This window comes from Tachypleus tridentatus, chromosome 3, assembly GCF_004210375.1.
Source record: "Tachypleus tridentatus isolate NWPU-2018 chromosome 3, ASM421037v1, whole genome shotgun sequence".
Lineage (NCBI taxonomy): Eukaryota > Metazoa > Arthropoda > Merostomata > Xiphosura > Limulidae > Tachypleus > Tachypleus tridentatus.
The window spans coordinates 20,897,435-20,921,618 of NC_134827.1; the positions used below are offsets into that span (position 1 = coordinate 20,897,435).

General features: G+C 33.0%; 1 pseudogene across 1 annotated transcript; it reads right to left on the reverse strand.

Annotated features, from left to right (window-relative positions):
• Positions 1-747: 747 nt before the first annotated feature.
• Positions 748-23,277, reverse strand: LOC143246505 (solute carrier family 23 member 2-like; annotated as a pseudogene). Its single transcript, XR_013026000.1, has 13 exons — positions 23,144-23,277; positions 22,510-22,697; positions 20,564-20,617; positions 20,135-20,239; positions 19,408-19,565; positions 15,854-16,004; positions 14,793-14,974; positions 10,643-10,764; positions 9,591-9,732; positions 8,813-9,066; positions 6,713-6,986; positions 4,749-4,844; positions 748-2,377 (listed from the first exon to the last, which is right to left on the reverse strand). The product of XR_013026000.1 is annotated as a solute carrier family 23 member 2-like (transcript).
• Positions 23,278-24,184: the final 907 nt, after the last annotated feature.

Below are 24,184 nucleotides of genomic sequence, written 5' to 3' on the forward strand. Positions count from 1 at the left end.
TAGGCCATTTGTTTGTATATAGTTGTTGTTGTTGAACATGAAGTTTGTCTTCATCGTGGTGAGTTCTATTAGGGTTGCTAATTGGTTGCTGGGAATGTCTATAGATGGGTTTCGGATATGGAGTTCTAAGACTATCTTGCAGGCTTCAGAGGTTGGAACTTATGTAAAGAGGGATATTACATTGAAACTGGCCATTAAGGTTTTATGATTAAGTTGATTTAGATTAGACTTGAATTTATAAGAGTCTTTGATGAATGTGCTGGCTGATGTTACATGTTTGGATAATGCCCATGCTATGTATTTACCAAGATTGTAATTAAACGATCCATATGTGAACACTATTGGTCGTAATGAACAATTTATATGAGGTTTGGGGATGCCGTACATTTGTGGTGTGCGTGAGTCAGTTTTAAATAATGTTCTGAAAACTAAATACTAATACCGAGTAAAGAAGCATTACAATTATTGCAACGACATCTAACAAAGTTGTAAACATTTTCTATAATGGTGGGTGTTTGTTGTTCTTGTAGTTTTGCGACTAAAACTTCGTAGGTTTAAACAATTATTGTATTTAAGTAATCTAGAAGCCGTTAATAAAAGTACCACATAATTCTTCCCATGTAGAAGACACTTTTCATTAACATAATCGTGCAGTCGGTAGATTTCTCAAGTCAGTCTAGGTTTAATGTTTACAAACAAATACAGTTAGAAATAACAAGATTTGTAGCTGTGTTTCAGACATTTACTAGTTCAACTTTATTAACGTCTTAGACTGTGTCACTTATGAAACTTTACATCAGTTACACATTTACTTATTTAAATCCAAATATTCAAAATATTTCATGTTTTCAAACGATAGTTCAGAGACATTAACTGAATACAAAACATCTTTATATAATAAATATTGTTTCATATTTAAAGATGATTAATAAATGGAACATGAAGACAATATATAACTTAAAAGTGAAATAAGTTTCACTGAATGACGAGGATCGGTTAATGTTTAAACTTATTCCATTATTCAAAAGTACACTCAGTTTGAAAACGACATTATGAATAAAGAAGGACTTACTGTTTCAATTTTCAACTATTAAACCAAAAACTTTCAACCAGTTGTTAGAGTTTAAAAGCCAGTTTTATTTCGAAATTATACTAACAACGACTACATTGTTAAGGAATCCTAATAGGTATAAAGTTTGTCTTTGAAGCAGAAAATCATTAATTAGATTTTGTTACAGATGTTGTGGAACTGGTGACAGTTAATTAAACCTTCTAAAGGTTTTATTGGCTATAAAACTAGGTATATATCACATAATTTTAAATACTCTCAATCTTACATTTTTTCTTATGTGAATTTTGGTTTTATTTTGTATGACTTGTAGACAATAAATATAAAAAAACAAATCAAACATTTTGAAGAATCAGCTAACTGATGTACAAGAGTTATTTTTAATTTGTTCCTTTACAATTAAATATTCGAATCAAATACTTGTTGCTATATACGTAGCTATATGATGGATATAGAGCATCAATATACTTATAAGGAAACTTACAATACAAATGTAGTAGTAACAAAGTGTAATGAGTGTAGTCTTTATATAGAAGAAGATATTTCACTTGTTTGGTAATTATAACGTTTTGTTTCGCAGTTCTTTCTATGAATAACAAATTTAGATTATGTAAGATATTGAGAGAATCTCAAGTCTTTATTAAATACATCATTAAGTAACATACTTAACAATTCTAAACTTTAATATTTTCAGTCGTAGTCCAAGAACGATTTTTCGTACAAGTTATAACAGCCGAAGGTTTCAACACATCTTGTCAAGTATTGTTTGTTTTAAGTAATTACATACCTAAACTGGACATTAGGGGACAAAATCTATTACGCTGCTGGTTGTACAATGACCTCGAACACTGATTATATTCAGATCTGCTTTAGAATAAACATGATTATAATATTAAAGTTTATGAATATTTTCTAGTGACAAGGGTGAACATTCTGATATAAAATGTATTAAAATAATTAAGTCTTATGTTAGCCAACTAATTATACGTTTATACTGACTTATATGTTAACTGTTGTAAATAAACTAAATACGACCGTATCTTTACTTTTCTGAATCAATGTTATCATTATTATTATTTTGACTTTTAAATCTCTTAAATAATGGTCTCACTTTACGAAGAAAAATATTCTGGTCATATGTTGGACTGATGGGAATGTACTTAAAAATGTTGTATCTTTTAATTACATTCATGCCAAATGGGAGGTCATAGGTTGAAGGTGACGACAGTGTCAACTGATCGTCTTCATTCGTATTATGTTGAACACCTTGCTCTCTCCATTTGATAAGTCCTCTTTCTTCGTCTGTCCCTGAAATCAATACATTCATATTATAATATATTATTTTTGATCATAATTTAAATGTTCTATTATTATTTTACTTAATTTGCAAAGTGTTCAGATCGTTTATCAATAATTCCGTATTTATTATTATAGTACATTAATTTTAACATGTTCCTCATTTATCGATTGTTCCAATTCCATCACCTATCAGTATGTTAAAACGACCGTTAAAAACAAGCTGCCAGTTATTACACACATATATAGTATCCACTCTCTTTAATTCTTTAGGTGTGGCGAATGCGTAACATTGTATATTATATTAAAGAGAAGATATGGACTATTATCAATCTCTCATATGATAGAGGTTAGGCTAACTTTTCCTTGACAAATTAAAATTAATAGGTAAAGATGTTATGAGCACAACGTATGCTGAGCTTTTGAGAGTTTTAAGTTTTATTTTGACGTAACGTAAGGTCAACATTTTATAAAGCAAGAGTCAATAGGTTTCATAAAGATCTTACAACCAGGTTTTGATTGACGTTTTCAAGGAACAAAAGAAGCGATGAAAGATATATTAAGTAAAATTATCATTTCCGAAGAACTACCAATACAGAACAATATGTTAAAAAATACAAATGAGTGAATACATTATGCAGACTTTTATAAGGAATGTTTCTCATTTGTCTTATGTGAAATTAAAGAAGGAATTAGACATAACTTATCGCACACTGGGTTTTATTTCAGTGATCATCTTATGATGTTCACATTGTTTTCTACCAGTAAGGGTTTCATTCTTATTCTGGACAATTAATTCAGGATACCTGCATTCAGCATTCCTGTCATTTAGTCTTACTAACAATCAGTCTTTTAGTTGATGTTTTCTTAAATTTAAATATGCTATAGTTTTCCACTGTGTAAGAGTCTACCTGTGTATTTGTGTCATTTGTTTATAAATAATTAATAATACCGAATTCTATGATTTTCTATACCTTATTTATCCTTTATAAAGGGAAGATGAGAATGTTCGTATTTATATTAATATTTGTCGTTATTATTGTAATATTAAAAAGGTATTTAGAGCTACAGATAACAGAGAAAGTTTCAAACATATTTAAACTTATTAATTGTGCAAAATTTAGTTCTCTCAAGACGGGAAGGGGAGAAAATTGAAAAAAAATTCCTAGCCTCAGGCCACCTAGGAAACCCAGATTAAAAATAGAAAATTGTTATTTTGTGAGAAACAAATTTTGGTAAATAATTTAAAATTTATTAAAGGAATACATAATTTAAAATCACGTTTGAAGAAAGTTTTTATCTTTGCTAATAGGTGACAGCCCTAGATTAAACTAGTTAACGTTTAGGTTTGGCAGGTTGCAGTTCGCTATTTGACGTATTTCGCAAACATAGTCTTCTGTTATTTCTCTGTATTACAAATATGTGCTTTCTAATATGAATATTTACAAATATAAATCTGATGCTATTAAACTACTAGAAATACTGTATTTAATAGTTAAACAGTATTAAATATTTCTAAACTACTTAAATAATACTATTTGGTAAATTAGGATGTTTACAAAACAGTTAAACTAGCTCAACCAATTTTACATAAACTACTTTTTCGGGGAGCCTAGAAATTTTTATCTCATTCCTCAAATTTCTCTTTAGTTGTTTGTGTTTATAAATATCTAGTATTTTTGTCTGTCCAATGTTAATTTAGTTTTTCACACAGTTTTCGAGTTAACAAGGTGAAACTTGGAAGGAGAGATCAGAAGAGAGTTCGTTATCTCTGTGATATAGCCTCTGAAAAGAGGAACTAAAACACCAGCTGAAGATCACCGAAACATGATGAGGATCTAAGAGTTGGGCTCTAGGGTCGTTGAGACAGATATGGGTATCACATTATGTCTTCCTGTTCCTTCTTGGGATTTTGGGGCGCCATGTTTGAAACTGTCTTCATGTCTAAATTTACAAGATAGCAGGATACCAACTTTGATACATATGTTCGAATACCACTGAGGTAGTTACAGAAATAACTGGGGGTAATTGAGACTTGTGAATCATGAGGAGGATAGGCAGATGAGAGGAAATATTGTATGCAAGTAGTTGTAATAAACTTAACATTGTGGCATTGTAACCTGATTTCATTTTCAAGAAAGCAAAGTTATCAAGTTAAATAATAAAAAGTAAATAAGTGGATGGATATTCTGAAAAATTATTTCACATTGCAAGGTTTTCGCAAACTAATCAGACAATAAAATTATAATATATCACCTATCTACTTCGGAATAGTTGAATATTTGTAACTTAAAAACACCTGAACTAATATTTTAAAGGAATTACTTGCAAGGTTGAAATTTGTTCGGTTTATTCACAAACTGTCAAAGGAATGTTTTCTTACCTGGTATGGAATTGTCTAAAACAAACGCAATGAGTCCACCAATAAACATACTGGTGTTCAAGAGAACTGTGATGAGTTGATTTGCTGCGTCATTCCCTAAACGAAATAAATTTGTATTTCTTTTTGCGCATGTTTTTTGTTTTTATTTATGGGTAGCATCGAACATAGTGCGTACTACAAGATTGTAAGTTATAAACGTTTGTTTTATAGTTTGGTTCGTTACATCACTTTAAAGCATGACTGTAGTTCATCAGATGAAAAAAAAAAGATGTTACAAACATGTGATTTATCAAAAAACATATAATAAAAATAAAAACGAGCGATAGATAAAAACAAGATAAATATCAAATACTCTGGAAATCGAGGATCAAATCGTTACTAATCAAAGTCTATGTGTGTGTTTGTCTTATAACTAGTGAACCATAAATCACACTGCCAGTAAACACAAAGTAAATACTTAGTGCTCCAGCTGGAGCAAAATTCTGGGGTCCGCGTTGAGATGTCAAACTCAATATCATTCTCGCTACTTCCTATGTCTTCTAAGTACATTAAACTGGTATGCCAAGTCAAAAAATTTGTAGTTGACTTTTATAATAATATGTCAAGATACATTCAGCTTTATTTGGCTGTTGTTATTTAAAGAAGAATTTACAAAATGTTCTCGAATAATCAGAAAACCTTAAAATATGAACATTTTTGTAAGGTTAACCTTAAAACTGGTTCATTTGTCTTGGCAGTGACTATGATGACGTTTACAAATTATACGTATTTCTCTTAAATTTAATAAATTTCTTATATAGACCCACTTGAATATATATATATATATATATATTTCTAATAATTATGTTACGTCTGGAGATTACTCCAGAGCTCTACGCGAAGGCACAAACAATTTCTCTACTGAATGAATACTTGTCTTCTGGAACATATGTCTTACATGAAGAAATGAGATGCTGGATACTATTTTAACTACAAAACATTTCTATTTTTAATAACACTTTGTTTTAACAATTTAAAACTTTGGTGTGTGTATGGAGTAAGAGAAAGATTTAGATTTTCCTAATGTGAGTATTGGTATTTTCACTTCAATGACATATTATGAGACACATGAACTAAATGACCAAATTAGAGAACCATAAGGTTCGACCACATTCATTTTCTAATTTGAAATTTCTTATAAGTAAGAGGAGGAACAGTTGACAGCATTCACCGCCTGTGCGGCTACTCTTAGCCGAATATTAAGACTTGACTGTCACAGTTATCACTCCACTATCTTGCTGAATGTGTTCTTCTGCATATTGTAACTAGAATCTTGGACCTTCCGATTTTTAAGTCGACACACCAGCGTTAACCACACTACGTTCTTTTCTAAAAGAATGTTATTCAAGTTCTGTGCTTCTGAGAAATATCCAAATAAGAAACATCGTATTCGGGAAATGTGAACTGTTTTGTTCAATTCTCTTTTTATAACAGTTATTTTTCTGTTATTCTCAGTTTGTTGGAAAACCTTTTTATTTAAAATTACGTTATGACATAAATAAATAATTTATTAAGAACTTTTTAATGGCATAAAATAAAACAGTTTTCATGTAAAGTTTCTTTCTTGAAGTATTTTTCCCTCTTACCAACAGCGTTGTTGTTTACATTTCAAAATCCCCTTTGGACTTCGACTAAATGTCTTCTTCCTCATTTTGTTGGATAAATCACTGTTAATTTCTTTAGCGTATTACGTACTACGTGTTGAACTTGTGGCGCTCTGAACCACCTGTATTATTTAAAAGATGGTTTATTGGTATAAAAATTATGAGTTAAATTCTACAAGTTTCCTGACTTCAAGCACAAAATACAAGGGGTATCGAATTTCAGTACCCCTGGCGGGCATACCTTTGAGCTTAAAAACAAACCAAACAAACAATGCACGTTTCTTTCATAAAACTTCGATCACATTAATAAATAGTACGTACCTACATCAACAGTATTTGGGTGACCCTTAAACCATTTTGGTATGGTTATCCCCATAAATAAAGATAATCCAAGAATAAGAATATTTCTGGATGACTGCAAGTCGATAAATTGGACATTAGACAGTCCAACTCCTGTTACAATTGCAAACATAACACAGAAGATTCCTCCAATAATGGGCTCAGGAATAGTGTTGAAGAAGGCTCCAAACTTCCCCAAAACAGCAAGAAACATCATGATAATAGCCCCACACTGAATAATCCGTCGACTAGCCACCTGATTGTTAGAAAAAAGTAAGAAAATTACAAATGTGACCTGGAATACAAATTTTTAAAGTATTAACGATTATACTAAAGTAAATTGCTCAAAAATTAAAGGAACAAGTGCTTTTTTATATAATTTATCTCAGTTGCAGATTTTATATATTTTTTTTTTATTTTTAGATAATTTGCCTCATTTCAGTTCCATCTGAATCCATTCTTTAATGTATGATGAACGGTAAAACATGAAGGAATAATTTAAAAAAAAATTACCAACATCATCAAAACTGATGTCCCATATGAAACAATACTTTAAACAGTTTGAATGCGTTTATTCAAGAAATGTTTGAAACATTCAATATCTAGTGTGTCCTCCACGGACTGTGACACACTTCCTGACACCGATTTGGCACACTTCGAATGAGTCTATCGATGTTATCTTAGGGCTTGTTGGAATTCCTGTACATTCTAAGGAGGATACTGGGGTTCACTAACATGCCTCGACAACATATCCCAACAATGTTCAATCGGATTTAAATTTGGAGATATGCCGGGCCACTCAAAATTCTCTATTTCTTCCTCGATAAGGAAGTTCACACACTCTCTGGCGACGTAGGCACGCGCCATAACATGCATGAGAATGAACTCATTGCTGACAGCATCGGCAGAAGGCCTCACAATAGGTTCCAGGATATTGTCTTTATATCATCGTGCGTTCAGAGCATTCGTGTCGAGTATGGGGAAGACCGTGCGGCCACACAAGCATATTCTTGCCCAAACCATTACAGAACCTCCTCCATAAGTGTCGACTTGCACAATGGTACAGGCAAAAAATCGCTGTTCTCAGCGTCTCCATACTCTCACACGTTCATCATCACGAGAAACAGTGAAACTGCTCTCGTCTTTCTACAGCACACTGGCCCGTTGACCTAGTTCCTAGTCCAAGTGCTGATGAGCAAACTACAAGCTGGCTGCACGATGCAAAGATGTCAGAATAATGCCTCTTGCAGGCCGTCTGGCTCTAAGGCTTCCTTCGTGCAGACAATTGCGAACTGTTTGCGTCGATACACGGATTACAGCGGAATGCTGAAGGTCATTTCGCAGTGACCGCGCCGTAGCTAACCTGTCCCGCAGAGCGGTAGTCACGATATAGCGGTCCTCACTGCCTGTTTTGAAGCCATAACGGCATTGACCTGGTCTCCTGCCATAAGAGTTTTTCTCCTGGAAGCTTATCCAAAGTCGATTGATAAAGCTTGGTGACACATCGACGCGCTGTACCACCCCACTTTCGATCTGGCCATCCTCCAGCATCTGGACAGATCCGGTCATCTCGTTCTCTGTTAGGTGGTACCTGACTGCTTTGGTACACAAGATGAAGGTACACACTGACAAAACGAGCCGCAAATGATCCGTGTTGGTGTTTGTTTTGAGAATTAATGAGGAATGCATAGTTTCACCCAACAGCCTTGTATAGGTTACCTTGAGTTGTATTTTCCTTGAATGAGGTGAGTTTCGTTTGAGTTGCTTCAAACTTCACTCGCTAGCTTAAAAATTACACTTGTAGACGAGCGAATATGTTTTTCATACATAAATTTAGTTTATGAAAAAATATACTGAAATATGAACTTGTTCTTTAATTTTTTTGAGTTGTATATATATGTTGTATATGGGTGTGTGTCTCAGATTAACATAGTATGTCCAAGGAATCAACCATAGTATTTAAAATCATTATAAAAGTAAATAAGTATCGGTTTAGGTAATATTTCATTCATTTCACAAAGGAGAACAATATACCAATAAAGGTGAATCTAAACTATTTTACAAGACGAAACTTCGATATACTTTTGTTACTCCGATTGCTCCAATATTTTCACTATATGAAGTTAGTCCGCCTCCAGATCCCCAAATTCCAGAGAGGATACAGGAAATTCCTTCCGCAAAAATTCCACGATTTATGGCGCTTGTTGGAGGATGAGGTGCACAGGCTAGTCGCGCGCATGCGTAGTAATCTCCCACTGATTCTACTATCGACGCTAATATTCCTGCAAATATTCCAAAAACTGCACCAATACTGACTGTTGGTAAACCCCATTGTCCTGGAAAACGAAAATGATATTTTACAAAAAGGCACAAAGATAATCTGGTTTTTCCTATGGCATTCATTGATATTTTTCTTTATTTCATAACATTTTATTCATTTTATGAAATAGTTGCAGACGTCTTCAAACATATACCGTAGTTTACATGAGTTTTTTTTGTGTTCGTTAACTTGAGTCAATTGGTATAGAAAATTCCTGTTCCCTTTTCTCAAATGTAACATTTTAAAATACACATCAACAAGTTTAAGAAAATACATGTGTAATAAAACATAAAACATTTCCACATCTTTCACATTTTCGCGTATAATTAGTTTAACTTATAATTCAAGACAGTATGAGTTTATAACGGTTTTAAGTTGTTTTGTAAAATTCATAATGAAATTCTATTCTCTATAACAGATAAATTTGTTCTTATTAGAGAACACCGATCAGGAGATAATTTTGTAAGCTACTAACTGGGAAAGAGAAACTTAATCTGCTATATATAGAACGATAAAAACTCTGTTTCTGTAACTGATTACCTGGATAAGGGAACCTGAACCAGGGACTGGAGTACATAGTCTGTACATTAAGATCAGTTCTGGCTGCGTTGGTTGGTCCTAGGGCACCTGCAACAGTTAGTATGGCACAAAATACCCACGCTGTAATTATGGTAAGCAAAACCTGGAAGAAATCTTGGAGCTATATTTTCCTCGGCATTACAAAGAATGCTCTAAGCATTATGCATTTTTGTTAAAATTGGTTGAAGTAAATCATTAATTGTAAAATATGGTGAGCAAAATTATATTTCTATATAAGTATAAAAATAATGCTCACTTATTAACAAAGTGGACATGTTTAAAAGCAAATAAGTAAATTGTAGAATGAGGTAGACATTCATTCTCAGTTAATCAGTAACGAAAACTTTGGTATAAATGTGTATATAATGTTAAATATATGTATAATATAACAATTGATTTGGTTTGTTTCGAACTTCACGCCAAACAACACATCACTGTTTGTCCCTAATTTAGCAATGAAAGACTAGAAAGAAGGTAACTAGTCATCACCACCCACAGCCAACTCTTGGAAAACTTTATTACCAGAGAATAATGGGATTGATTTTGACATTATAACGCTTTCAAAACTGAAATGGCGATAATGATTAGAAGACCGGGGTATCAAACCCGCCACCCTCAAATCCTGAGTCAAGTTCCCCCAGCACTTTGCCGTGCTAGTCCGTATATAATGATAAAGTTAAATAATATGTAATTCCAAATACTGATGTGATATTTATTTCCCACAAAAAATACAAATATGCATAATCTCTTTTTTGTACTGCATGTTTTGTAATACAGTTGTTGTGGTTCCAATTATAACATCCCAAGACTGAACGAGAATATATCTTCATAAAACCCAAACCGTATTTTAATATTCATGATGTCATCAGATCTCACGACAAAAAGTTTTAAGTTTCAGTGACATTAATTTGGAGATTATATTTATTTCGCTAATAAAGTTTATAATTGAAGTATTAGTGCACGTTAATAGAAAAATTAAATATACGTGAACCTTGATCAAAATGTATACCTACTGGAAAAAGCTTAAAAAAATGGGAACTGTTTGATCTTCCATCCTGTTTCTTTACTGTAGCTACATCCAGGAATATTAATATCTCGGAGATACTGTGAGAACAGCACAAGAAGGAAAATTGTTCTGGAAATTCAACAAGAACAAAACAAGAATTGGTATCTAAATATTTACTGCTATAGCACTGATCATCAAATAACCAAAGTTACTTGTTTCAACCTGTTCCTTATCAGTCTATATCACTAATAACGAAGGTAAAACTTATCTTTGGCTAATATAATTCTCCAAGTTTTCTCTGGTTTAAGGCCTAAATCATGAGTATTTATTAACAAGCATGCCTCATGTTCAACCTACTTTCCCTATATCTTCCCATAAAAGTATGTTTCTTCCGGGGGGAATCTCACATCTTCTAGTGATGGTGGTACAGGACAGTACTATAAGATTGCTACTTCTTATCAAGTATAATTTTCGTCCAGATTTCTGTTCACCTTAAGTTTAGTTTGGACGAAGAAAGTCACTCAAGTAAACAAATCACTTCCTTACTTTTATTGCAGGCGGACCTATAATCATTCTTATTGGTCTTTAAATATGTTTTTCGACGTAAGGACGTTTGCCACTTCATTCGTTACATCCAAGGCTAGACAACCATCGTTTCTGCAGGAGAGGCGTGTAAGGTACCGAGTTTTCTTTCACCTTTATTCAAGGCCTAATGATTTTAAATCACTCCAGTTAGATGTAGACCTCAAGAAGTCTAGCTTTGTTTAGATTATATGTAACAGCAATATTTCTCCATTATTTAGACCATAGCAGATTCACAGACTGATTTCTAATGAGATTTTGAGCGGCTGTTAGATTTCAGTTTTTGTGATATTTTAGCTCTGTTTAAACCTGTTTAGATACCTGTATAAATCCTAGGGTTCCTGAACTTTAAAGCCACTTATTTTAGCATTTATAACTTGTCTACTTTTATTGTTTCTGTCCTAAAACCTCTCACCTTAATGAAACTTAAAATTTAATCGTAGACCTTCTCTTTCTTACAGACACTGAACAGTATCTTGATTTCACCATTAAACAATTCCTGGAACTTCCTGTTCCTGCAGAAAGTTAAACCAATTACTATTTTATGACGTAATTTATGACCGGGTTGATTGAATCGCCATGGGATCCCTCCAGGGTCTGAAAATAACCATGAATTATCATGAACGTAAGTGATTAGAAAACTGCCCGCGTGGACTTAAACCTGTTATTTACAAACACCATACTGATAACACTTTCTTTTTGTTTTAACAATCAAGCCACGTTTCCAAGTTTCTTTCTTACCCTAATTTCCAACATCTCCATATCACATTGACATTCGATCTTGAAGAAAATAATTCTTTACTTTCCCTCTGCATCAGTATTACCAAAGAAAGTAAACGTATTTATACCAATATTTATCATGAAAGAACTTTTACTGCCTTCTACACCAACGTCAATAATTTCATTCTGAACTTCTTAAAACGTATTCTGGTTAAACAGAATCGTTAATCTTTGTTCTAATTATTTTATTTTATACAAATAAATTAATCTTCTAAATAGCACATGTTAAGTAATTGCTATCCGACTGGTTTACAAACGAAGATTACAAGCAATTTCCTATAAAACAAATTTCAACCACCAGGCAATATACATTTTCCTTCATTCTCTCCTTTACTATTTTGGGTTTGGAATCCCTATCAATTAAAAAACAAAACAATTCTCTTCCTTAATAAAAAATGTTTACACTCAAATTAAGCATGAACTGCAGTAAGGTCACGTACATTGGCAAAACGAACGTTGTTCGCTCTTCTATGTAAAATATTTTCTCAACCCAAACGAGCCGTTTTTGCATATAAATAAATCTACCATCTACTATTCAAACCCAGACATCCATCCATTCATCGACATTCTGAAACCACAAGTCACAATATTTCATTCAACGTTATACATGTCTCCACCACAAGATCTTTAGACCATGATCTCTATATTAAAGAAAGTTCACACGATCATAAACAATTTACATTTAGATCTAAAATTGTTCAAAATTTTCACACATTTAACTCAGCTTTTGTACAATATATATATATATTGTTTTATCCGTCCATTTACCGGTTTTCTTTATAACTAAATAAACTAATAAATGTATTATTATGTTGTCATTTCAGTTATGATCATTTATGCAACACGGTTTTCAAATTTCCCTGAAGATGAACAGTTATTAGGAAACGTTCAAACCTTCTAAAATAAAATGTTTTATGTTTTATCAACCGTCTTCATCTTTGTCACTGAAATCAAGCTTACTCGGTACCTGATACATCCTGGCACACACTACCAGTGTTGTTTTAAGACAAAATAAATAAATATTGCAACTAAAATAACAAAAAATGTAAATATTATGGTGTTAGAAATGGCTACAAATCAAGTAAGAGAAAGAAAATATTTTATATTTTGCAAGCACATAGTTCATTAAAAGGATTAAAAACAGAAAATAAAATCACCGAAATGAAATACGATAAATGTGTATTTTGTACATAAGTGAAGATATGCATAAATTTATTGAGAAAGAATCAATACTAAGCCTAACTCCGAGAACAAATATTTAGGCTGAGTTTATGGTTGGCAGATTTCTTTACATTTATTTAAGAGCTTTTATAACCTCTTCGGAACAATGTAGAAACCTTTCAATTACTGAATAATATGCATTCAGTTTTGGTTTCAGCTTCATGATGGTTAAGGTTTCTAGTTTATTGTTGGAATAACACATTATTTAAAGGCTTTTATGTCATTCTTGGTTTAAGTGTCTGTAGCGTTTTTAAAAGCTACCAGAATTTGGTTTGCACTGGTTTATTATACGCTGCTGTAAAGAACATCCCACATGACCTCGACCAATCCGAGAACAGACTTATCTATAAATAACTTGAGACTATTGCAGCTTATTACTATTTCACTTTATTTTGAAAGTGTTTTCTTTTCGAAACACAGATTTAAAAGCTGCAAATATCTAAATCGGATGACAGTTTGATCCTAAAATATATTTTTTTTATTTCTAAACTGAAAACATTTCTGGAATATCGTATTTACTTTCAAGATGTTCTTTAAAATTGATTGACGAAAACTAGGCCCGGCATGGCCAAGCGCGTTAAGACGTGCGACTCGTAATCAGAGGGACGCGGGTTCACATCCCCGTCTCGCCAAACATGCTCCCCTCCCAGCCGTGGGGGCGTTATAAAGTGCAGTCAATCTAGTATTCGTTGGTAAAAGAGTAGCCCAAGAGTTGGCGGTGGGAGGTGATGACTGGCTGCTTTCCCTCTAGTCTTACATTTCTAAATTAGAAACGGCTAGCACAGAGAGCCCTCGAGTAGCTTTGTGCGAAATTCAAAAAAAACAAACAGACGAAAATAATTCATAACAATTCATTTTTCACATAATGATAACCACTGTTAATGTCAAACTATCTTATTTTATTCCGCTTGTCATCTTCCCATAATAAAAATTAGGGGCTCTACGAGGACTAACCAATACAGTAAATTCTTCATGGCATCAAAAATTGTTAGATATATTTTGAGGTTCAGAGATGTGTTACAGCTTTTCATCTAGTTACATGGACTATAAGAAAACGTTTTCCTTTGGATGCTACACAGAAACGGATAATTCATACTGTTCGTCAAGATGAAGTGTGGGCTGGTTCTATGGTAGAACTATTTATTTTTCAGCTATCGTATGTGAGCGACCTCATGAAGGGTTCTTATTTCTTCAGCTAAAGATTTAGTTGAATCATACACGTTTCTGTATAATACTAACAAAACACAATGAATAAGTTCATGACAGATGTGTGTTTGTTTTTGTTTGTTTTGAATTTTGCACAAAGCTACTCGAGGGCTATCCGTGCTAGCCGTCCCTAATTTAACAGTGTAAGACTAGAGGGAGGGCAGCTAGTCATCGCCACCCACCGCCAACCTTTGGGCTACTCTTTTACCTACAAATAGTGGGATTGACCTCACTTTATAACGTTTCCACGGCTGAAAGTGCGAGCATGTTTGACGCGACGGGGATGCGAATTTGCGACCCTCAAATTACGAGTTGCACGCCTTATCACGCTTGGCCATGCCGAGCCTTCATGATAGAACAAGACTTACATAATTGCTATTCCCCAGTTTTTACTAGCTGTAGAAGCTGCTTCTTCGAAGAGAGAAAGTCCTATTAACGATACGGTAGGAACGATAACTAAAGGTGTTAACCACTGAAGCAATACTCCAATAATACCTGTGAGTCCAATAACAATTTCAAAGATGGATGCCACAATGATAGCGCCTTGTATCTAGTGAAATATATCAGGAGCTACATCATAAACAACATAGAGAGAAATTATATATAATAAGTCTGTTATGTGCCCACTTAAAGTTTATTTTTGTAAGTATAGATCATAGTTATTGTATATCAAAATTAATAGGTTCACATACGTATATGTTTTATTTTAAAGAAAACTGCTACAGTAGTTAATTTATAATATTTTTTATTAAAATAATACAAAAGTACAAATCGTTGTGGAACCAGTTGTATTTATACATGTTCATGATAATTGCCTTGGTGCGATAAAATCAGAATAATTTAATATTACGTTTACTTTCAGTGGAATGGATTATCTCATGCTTAATTGTAAATAGTAATGCTCCAGATAAAAAATTATATTAATTTAAATACATGTATTTTTATGTAAGACACGTATTAGAAATAAAAACTAAGAATACTTGATACACTCGATCGTAGGTATATCATTCCTATAAAAATGTATAACAACATAGCACAGGCTAAGTCCTTTAAAGAATTACCTTTCGTTCTTAAAATCTGTATATTTTATTGTTTGGTTTTCTTAAGTCAATTGTACTCTTGTAGCACAGAGGTATGTTTGCGTAGTTATAATGCTAGAAACCACGTTTCGATGCATGTGGTGAGCGGAGCGCCTATCGCCCATTGTGTAGCTTTGTGCTCCACTACAAACAAACATACCTTAAATCAATGGTATAGAATAAATGAAAAGGAGAAACGCAGGTGAATAAGATGGATATAACTATTTTTATAGTGTCATTCATAACCTTACACTTTTTGACAGGGAAGCTGCAGTTACCTTCATATTAATACCATATGTTTAAATAGAATATTGATTATTTTAATAAACTATGTTTGAATAATTTCTCACCTCTCTCATTCGGATTTGCCAGATTTCTTGTAGCTCTTCTTCTGTTGCCGACAACATTTCTTCTTCACTAGGACACTTCCACTGAGGTAAACTCAAAATAGCAAATATCGGAGCCAGAAAGGCAGAGGACGAGCCTTGAATTATTGGAAGTCTACATAAAAAAACAATATAAAGTCAGTTATTCATATCTAATTATAAAAGTAGCTTTGTCCGTAATTGCGCTGTATAATTTAATCGTGTAACAACAAATCGAAGTAATAATAATTGATATAAGTACGATCCTGAAATATATATTACAGAATAAAACTTGAAGTAGTATCACCGTTGCACAAAATATTGTCGTGTTTTACTGTAAGTGTTTATGATCAATTTTTTAGCTATCATAAAGAGATGATAAATTTCTCTATATTTTGGAAAAAGAGTTGACCAGGAGTTGGCTGGTGTTGGTGATGACTAGCTGCCTTTCCTCTAGTTTCTCACTGCTAAATTAGTGACAGAAAACGTAGCTAACCCTTGTGTAGTTTAGTGTCATATTCCAAACAAGAAAAGCCAAACTGTAAGTTACTGTAAAACCTTCCATACAATCACCTTTTCAGCTGCCTTCCCTCTAGTCTTACATTGCTAAATTAGGAACGGCTAGCACAGATAGCCCTCGAGTAGTTTTGTGCGAAATGCAAAAAACAAAAAACAAACTAATTGGTAAGGCTGATGACAGTGCAATGTGTGAGCTCTTGCCAACAGCCATACACACATGTGTTAGCTGACACATAACTAATCATACCACTGTCAGTCACATCCCAGTAGCCTGTTCTGCTGCAGAACAGCTCAGCCAGGAACTGATTTATGCAGATGATGAAAATGATGAGAACAGTATTATCATCACTTACTGGTGAAATAAGAAATGCTAAATTGCAGTAGCGATGACCCATCAACAGAGAGTCAGAAATATGTCGTCAGACATGACTCTTGTGACAGAGAAGTCATTGATACTTATATTAGAAAGGCAGCCAGTTAGTACAATGATCTGATATTTGACAGTACGCCAGTATTCATTGCATAATCATCAGATGCTTTTCGAAGAATATAATTTACAATACAGGCTTTAAAGGTATAATTGACAGATTTCTACACTGCACAGCTATATCTTCATATCTTGATACAGTAGGCATCACGCATAATTTTCCTGGATCAGCAGAAGGTACTTTGAATGCAGACTGTACTTGTATGTTTCGCAGGAGATGTTGTCCTACCTTTACACAAAATCCATACATGTTTATTTGTAACACAGTTATCTACTAAGTATCTTGAAGTACACACTGTCTCCATGTGGTAAGAAGCTAAAATTAATACCATGCTCGCCTATTTATACATCTTCTTATAGGACAGATTTTGGTGAGAACCCTACAGACAAATGGCGAAATAACCAGAGGACGAGGGATAGATGATAGTTAGAGGAATATTTGGCTACTGTAAATTCCAGTTTACACAGAAGTAAACCACTGTCATTCAATATTTTAATCTAGTGAACTTCTGCACTGGCGATCAACATAAGAAAACACAAGAGAACATTAGAAACGACACATTCACAACACAATGAAGACTATCTTCTTTCCAGCTTCAATATCGCCATCTTCTCAAATTATCATACCTCACAGTATTGATATTATCGATGACGATATGAATGTGGATCGAACTGTCAGTGCGAAAAAATATCCTGAATGAAATGCTGGTCGCCAAAATGTACTGGACTATGTTCTTAGGAAGAATGATCAATTTATTACCATACATAAGGAATTAGCTGTATCTGTTGATACTGAGTGTTCGGTAATCGGCCTGTAGCTTCTATTCCAGTACTATTCACAGAAGCCAACACACTTCCACTGGCCAGAACTATGTAAAAAGGTATGCCTGAAGTGTAAAATAGCCTGCCTGGCAGTGTTGTCTACGAACTTGATGATGGTTTTAACTTATGAAACTGGATGGAGCTCAAACAAGCAGATATACTAGTGATCTAAGACCAACATTGTATTTCACAAGAAACATGGCGTGCAATTAAGGAAACACAAGTTCTTATTGAACATTACCAAAAAGATGGTTGCGAAGAGCTATGTGCCAGATCAAATGCGGATATCTCAATTATCCAAACTGTCGTCAGGTTGGTTAATCATCGTAATACAGTGTTGGTCTGGGACGACACTGACCTCTTTGTCTTCTTATGCCATCAAGCACGGAACATTCGTTTTAAACTGTACATGAACAGAAGCTATATTCCAAAAATAACACAATGGTAAGATCTTAAGCAGCTCCATCAGACACTTGAGAAGAATGCATGTAACAATATTCTCCTTGTGTATGCTACTGTGGACTATGACTGTACGACTCATGCTTACTGTTCTGAAGAAGGCACAAACCAGTTCGCAAAACACCAACAGTAACGTAACACGTCAAGGTCTCCAGCTACCACATGTATAAAATCTGGTGAAAATTATATTAATTAATACACGTATGAAATGGTGAATTATCGTGTTAATTAGTACAACTCCATGTGGTGTAATGCACTAGCACAGGTTTACATTATTTTTTTTCAACAGATCGTCACATTTAATTGGACACATATTCTTTGGGTTGCAGGTTCGAATCCCAGCCACGTAGTGCGTTAGAGAAAAGTAAAGCTCATAGCGTAGATACTCACAAAAACGTTGAAACAATAACATACAGAGATATACAAAAATAAAAATTATAATAACAAGTCTTTATGCATTAAACTCAACAATGATGAAATTATGAGAATTGTATTAGTATACTTTGAAAAGAGACTCCTGCAAAAATATCATAAAGTTTATATTCAAATTCATTGATGAATCAGGTCATGCCCCCCAGTGACACAATGGAATGTCCGCGGACTCACACCGGTAGAAACGGAATTTCGATAACCGTGGTAAGCAGAGCACAGATAGTCCATTATGTAGCTTTGTACTTAATTGCAAACAAAGAATCAGGTTATAGCTTGCTTGACGAAGCGAGTTAGGAAATGAAATGTTTGAAAACATGTTAAGTTATAAATGCATACTTCATATCACAGAATGTGCTTGATCATGAAGGGGGAAATCTTTTTCGTTTGTATAAAAACGATATGAAATTGTAAAATGAATTAGGGTTTCAAGGTTAAATATAAATTTCATTATAAGTGTTTAGGAAATCAACCTATTAAATAAGTGATTATTTAGTTACCTGAGGTTTTCGAGGATTGCATATACAAACACATATTCTAAAACTTCACTAACTATTCCAAAGGATTATTGTTCATTACAAAACAACCATGAAATCGAGGTATCACTAGTTTTGGTGTTACGTAAGTAGTAGATAAGTGAAACAAAACAAAAATGGTTACATCATGTATCGTCACGATTCTGTACGTTACTGTAGGTGTGTAACATGGCTTTCACTTGTTTCTTGTGGTTAAAGACATCTACAGAATGTCACAGTTTTATTACATTCCAAATGTTACCCGTTTCTTAGACAATTCAAGTTAGATAGATGTTATGAAATCTTACCTTGTACCGAATGTTGACTGGATTAGTGTCCCTAAACCTGACACAAAAAATATTGTTGATGTTATGTAGCCTCGAGCTGGATCGGACTCTTGGATGCAAAGCTTTGGTGTGACTATGTAAGGATATGCAACAGTCGACCCGAACATTGTCAGGTATTGCTGTCATTTTTAAACAATAAATCCTTTCATTTATTCATATTTCAATCAATTGACTTTACATAAAATATAATCTGAGCAAGAGAAAATGTTTAAGAAATAACTTTTCGATAAAGTGAAATTAAAATTATAAACAAACGTTACAAAGATTTATGAGTAAGGAACTCCAACTTATCTTTACTGAATATTAAAAATGTATTTTTTTGCGAAGGTATTTAACCATCAACATTATCAATGAGTGACATTTATATTAACAATGTGTAACACTGATGCTTCTAATATATGTTTTTCTTCATAATAAAAAAATTTGGGGCTAAGAAGAGAAAAACACGCAGTTTAGTCTAAGATGTCTGACTTGTCACTAAATTAGCTAACTTTTGGGTAATTACATTCCTGGTCTGTAAAATTAAACATTGCAGTTTGAGGCTCAAAGTAAAACACAGTTTTAATGTCACTTAAAAATGTCTTAATCAACTTGTTTTATTCTGAAACATCGTATGCTTTTAATTGAGATTATGACATACATAATAATATATAATGGAAAAAAATGACATTTATCTCCACGTTCTTACCTGAATCCCAAGTAGGATACAAAGGTACCAACGAGGAGCTTCCTCTACAGTGTATAAGATGTCACCTCTGACTCTATCTTCGTCTGTGACCTCCGCAATAGATGCCTATATGTTGCAAGATAATAAGTGGACAAATAGTAGACAATCAAATGATTTAAGTATTATAAGATGTACACGTATTACGTTTACTTAATAAAAAGCTTTTCAAGGTTTATTTGGTGTTTTTCTTCTTATTCAGCTCTTAATCTAATGATGTCACGTTTCGGAATGAACTTGGAAAATTGATGGATTCCTTTATGAACTGTTATTTTATTTTTTACATTTTTTTCTTGTTTATTTTTCTTGCGCATAAAATGTTTATCAACTAAACTAAAAATAAATATAACTGGTCAGTTATGATGTGTCTTTCTTCGACTAACTGATTCTTACCTGTATTTCATCAGCTTTTGTCTGGGTTTCATTTCCTGAGTCACTGGTTTCTTTCTACACATACAGACACATACATAAACATATATACATATATAAACATATTAATATTAAATATTAAAACAAACCTACAAATTCACAGCCCTTTGTTTCATTCTACGTGCACACACACATATATAAACATATATGCATATAAACATGTTAATATTAAATATTAAAACAAACCTATAAATTCACAGCCGTTTGTTTCATTCTACGTGTGCAGACACATATATAAACATATATGCATATAAACATGTTAATATTAAATATTAAAACAAACCTATAAATTCACAGCCGTTTCTTTCATGAAATGTGTACAGACACATATATAAACATATGAATATTAAATATTGAAAGAAACTTATAAATTCACAGCCGTTTGTTTCATTCTTAGTTTAAATTTTACATGTTTTTATTTATAAATTCTGAATTTTAATGTATTTTTGTTGACACACGTTCTAATGATTTCAAAACGTGTTGAAGTAGCTAATAACAAGTAATGTAAGAAAGTGGATAAGCTGAGAAGGATAAATTGAAACCTGAAAATAAAATTATCACCAGAAAAGCAAACATGATCTCCCTGAATCCTCACAGTTATCTAATAATACCATATTGCAATGCATCGCATGTTCTACTGTTTTAAACACAAGACACCTATTTCACAGATTTGTTAATGTGGTTTCTTTTTAATTTTACGCAAAGTTACAAGAGCGTTATCTACGATAGCTGTCCTTAATTTAGTAGTGAAATAAGAGAGAGAAGGCAGCTAGTATTCACCACTCACTGCTAAATTTTTACCAGTAAATAATTGGATTGACCGTCATTTTATAACGCCCCCTATGGCTAAAAGGTTGAACGTGTTTCGTGGGACGGGGATTCGAATCCACGACCCACATATTAAAAGCAGAACGCCATTACCACTTCGACTTATTTTGTCCAATTTGTTAATTCACAAACCTCATACCTACTAGAAAATATATATTATTTTATTTTGTGGTAATGAGTATGATCACCCTAAGTGTTCATATTTTTGAGGATACTTTCTTACATTACTTGTTATTACCTATGTCGACACATTTAAATATCATTAGAACATGCGTCAACAAAAATGCATTCAAATTCAGAATTTATAAATATACATATAAAATTTAAACTTAGAATGAGGATATAGAGAAAGTTAGGCAAGCTCTCTTCTTACACACATACATATATATACGTATATTTGCATTTCAGAATATCTTAAAACTATTTAAAAATATATCAATCATAGTGTTTAGTGAGAAACATCTTTCCTTCTTCCAAATAATATTATCGAGGACAGTCAGTTAGGCCGTTTTTCCACAATTGCTCTGAAAATTTAAGGGAAGACTAGTACAATTTTTCTACGTTAAATTGTAATTTGAAAAACTATAATATTATTATTATTACGATAACGGATTTTATACCGGTCTTTGTGAAACGTACATATTTTTCCATACATTTTAACCTCTTTGCGATCACCATAAAATCTTAAAACTGTGGCGTTACTTCCTTACCTGTTGATTAAAGTTTTATTCTAACAATACTTCCCATAAATTAAATCACTCAGATTAATGTGTATTTTCATACAGAATAATGATTTTCATTAGAAATGCCCAAATTAATGACTAATTTAAGTTCTAGATATTAAATACACAGCCTAATTAATCGAGATTAAAACATGTTGACTTATTAGCGATTTTGGATATTTATTTCTCCAAGAAACTACAATTCGGTGTCATTCTGTGAGATGATAATTCTGCACAAAGCTCTGGTGGTTTCTGTTATTGTATTGGTTAACACGTTTACTACGTCATATAAGAGTATTGTGTAGTCGTTTAAAGTTAGTGATTTGCCACATATAAATAAATAAAACTTTGTAATATTACCTGAAGCTCGAAAGCTGGATTATCCTGCGCCATGATGACGAAAGATTTCACAAGTCACTCCAAGATGTAACAGGTACAGATCTATATTGATATACTGATCACAAAAAGTGATCCTACCTTTCTCTCTCGGTACACCTACCTGTTGACTGAATCGCATACAAGAAAGTTTTTAGTAGTGCGTTCTTGAGCTATAACGAGATGGAGGAAGCAATGAGTGTGATGTTACAGGATGTGACGTAGCTATTAATCTAAGCGGATGTGATAAAACTATTAATCTCATGATGGTATGTTATTCTACATTAAAAATAAAACACACCTATTCCTTAAATCTGTAATTTTCGGTAAAACTTCCTAACATAATTGAACTATATTTGAGACAAAAACAGAAACTCACTGATAAAAAAGAAATTTTGAACTGAACAAGATAAAAATGTGTACTCTATATATTAGGGTTACTTGGCTTGTTTATTATTAAGCTACGAAAATGTTAAAAGTTCAAAGTTTATATCTTTTATTTTAGATAAGACATCTTTATCAAAGAAATTCACTGCAAAAAATACTGACACTCTTGCTCGCATCAACAGAAATAAACTGAATTTCATATGATTAAGATTTTTGTATATAACATGCTTACACAATTCTCTTCCTTTTTCTGTTGTCGCTTTCTGAAAATGTCGTATAACGTTTAAACACAAATAACTGCTTTTTCTGTTTTGGTTCTACTTATCAGATGTCACATGCCATTTAAGTCAGTGTTTATGGTTCTCCAGTAGCAAAGCGGTATGTCTGCAGACTTACACTGCTAGAAACCGGATTTCGACACCCAGGAGTGACAGAGCAGAAATAACCCATTGTGTAGCTTTGTACTTAATTGAAAACAAACAAAACAGTGTTTGGTTATTTGTAAAAGCAAACATAGCGATTTCTTATGGTAAATAGACCAAGATTTATAAATTATCTGTGTGAAGCAGGTCTTTGTTGTTTTAATATAACAACCAAAACAGTACGAGAGCAGTGAACTGGTTAAACTCATACCTCCCTACAAAAAACTGGACAAATGAATGTGAAGCGAGAGAAGATGGTACAATAACGTTTTACTGTACGTGTTTATTACCATATATTACGACTGCATGTATAGGTATAGAAATGTACATGCCATGTTAAGTACAAAACTATACACTGACAATATTCTAGATGTAACAATGGTCAATCACAAAATGGTCACATATAAATGACAAGGAAACATTTAACCTTCGAGACATCAAATAAACGAAAACAAATTGATAATAATTCAGTGGAAGACGTATCTGACAATTTTTAACGACAGTTTGAATTCCCAGCTCTGCCCATGGTGAAGGTTTACAAGACCATAATGAATTTTCTTTTTGAAGTTCTTCTAATACAGTTAAAATATCTTCTTTTAAAAACGTTTTTAAGTTGTTTTAAGGAGACTGCACTTTATAGCTTTATTTGAAAACGTGGACAAATTTGCTAAGAAGAAGGAACCTCTTCTTCATTCTCTAAGGAACCTGTTGCTACACAGAGAAAGTCATTACTGACAAGTTGGGAAGGGTAGAAGTCGAAACGAGAAAATCCGCAGAAATGGAAAACGAGTTGCGTCAGTTCTCTTTCAAAGCAACCCATTTTACAGTAGAGATGTGGTTAATATTTCTAC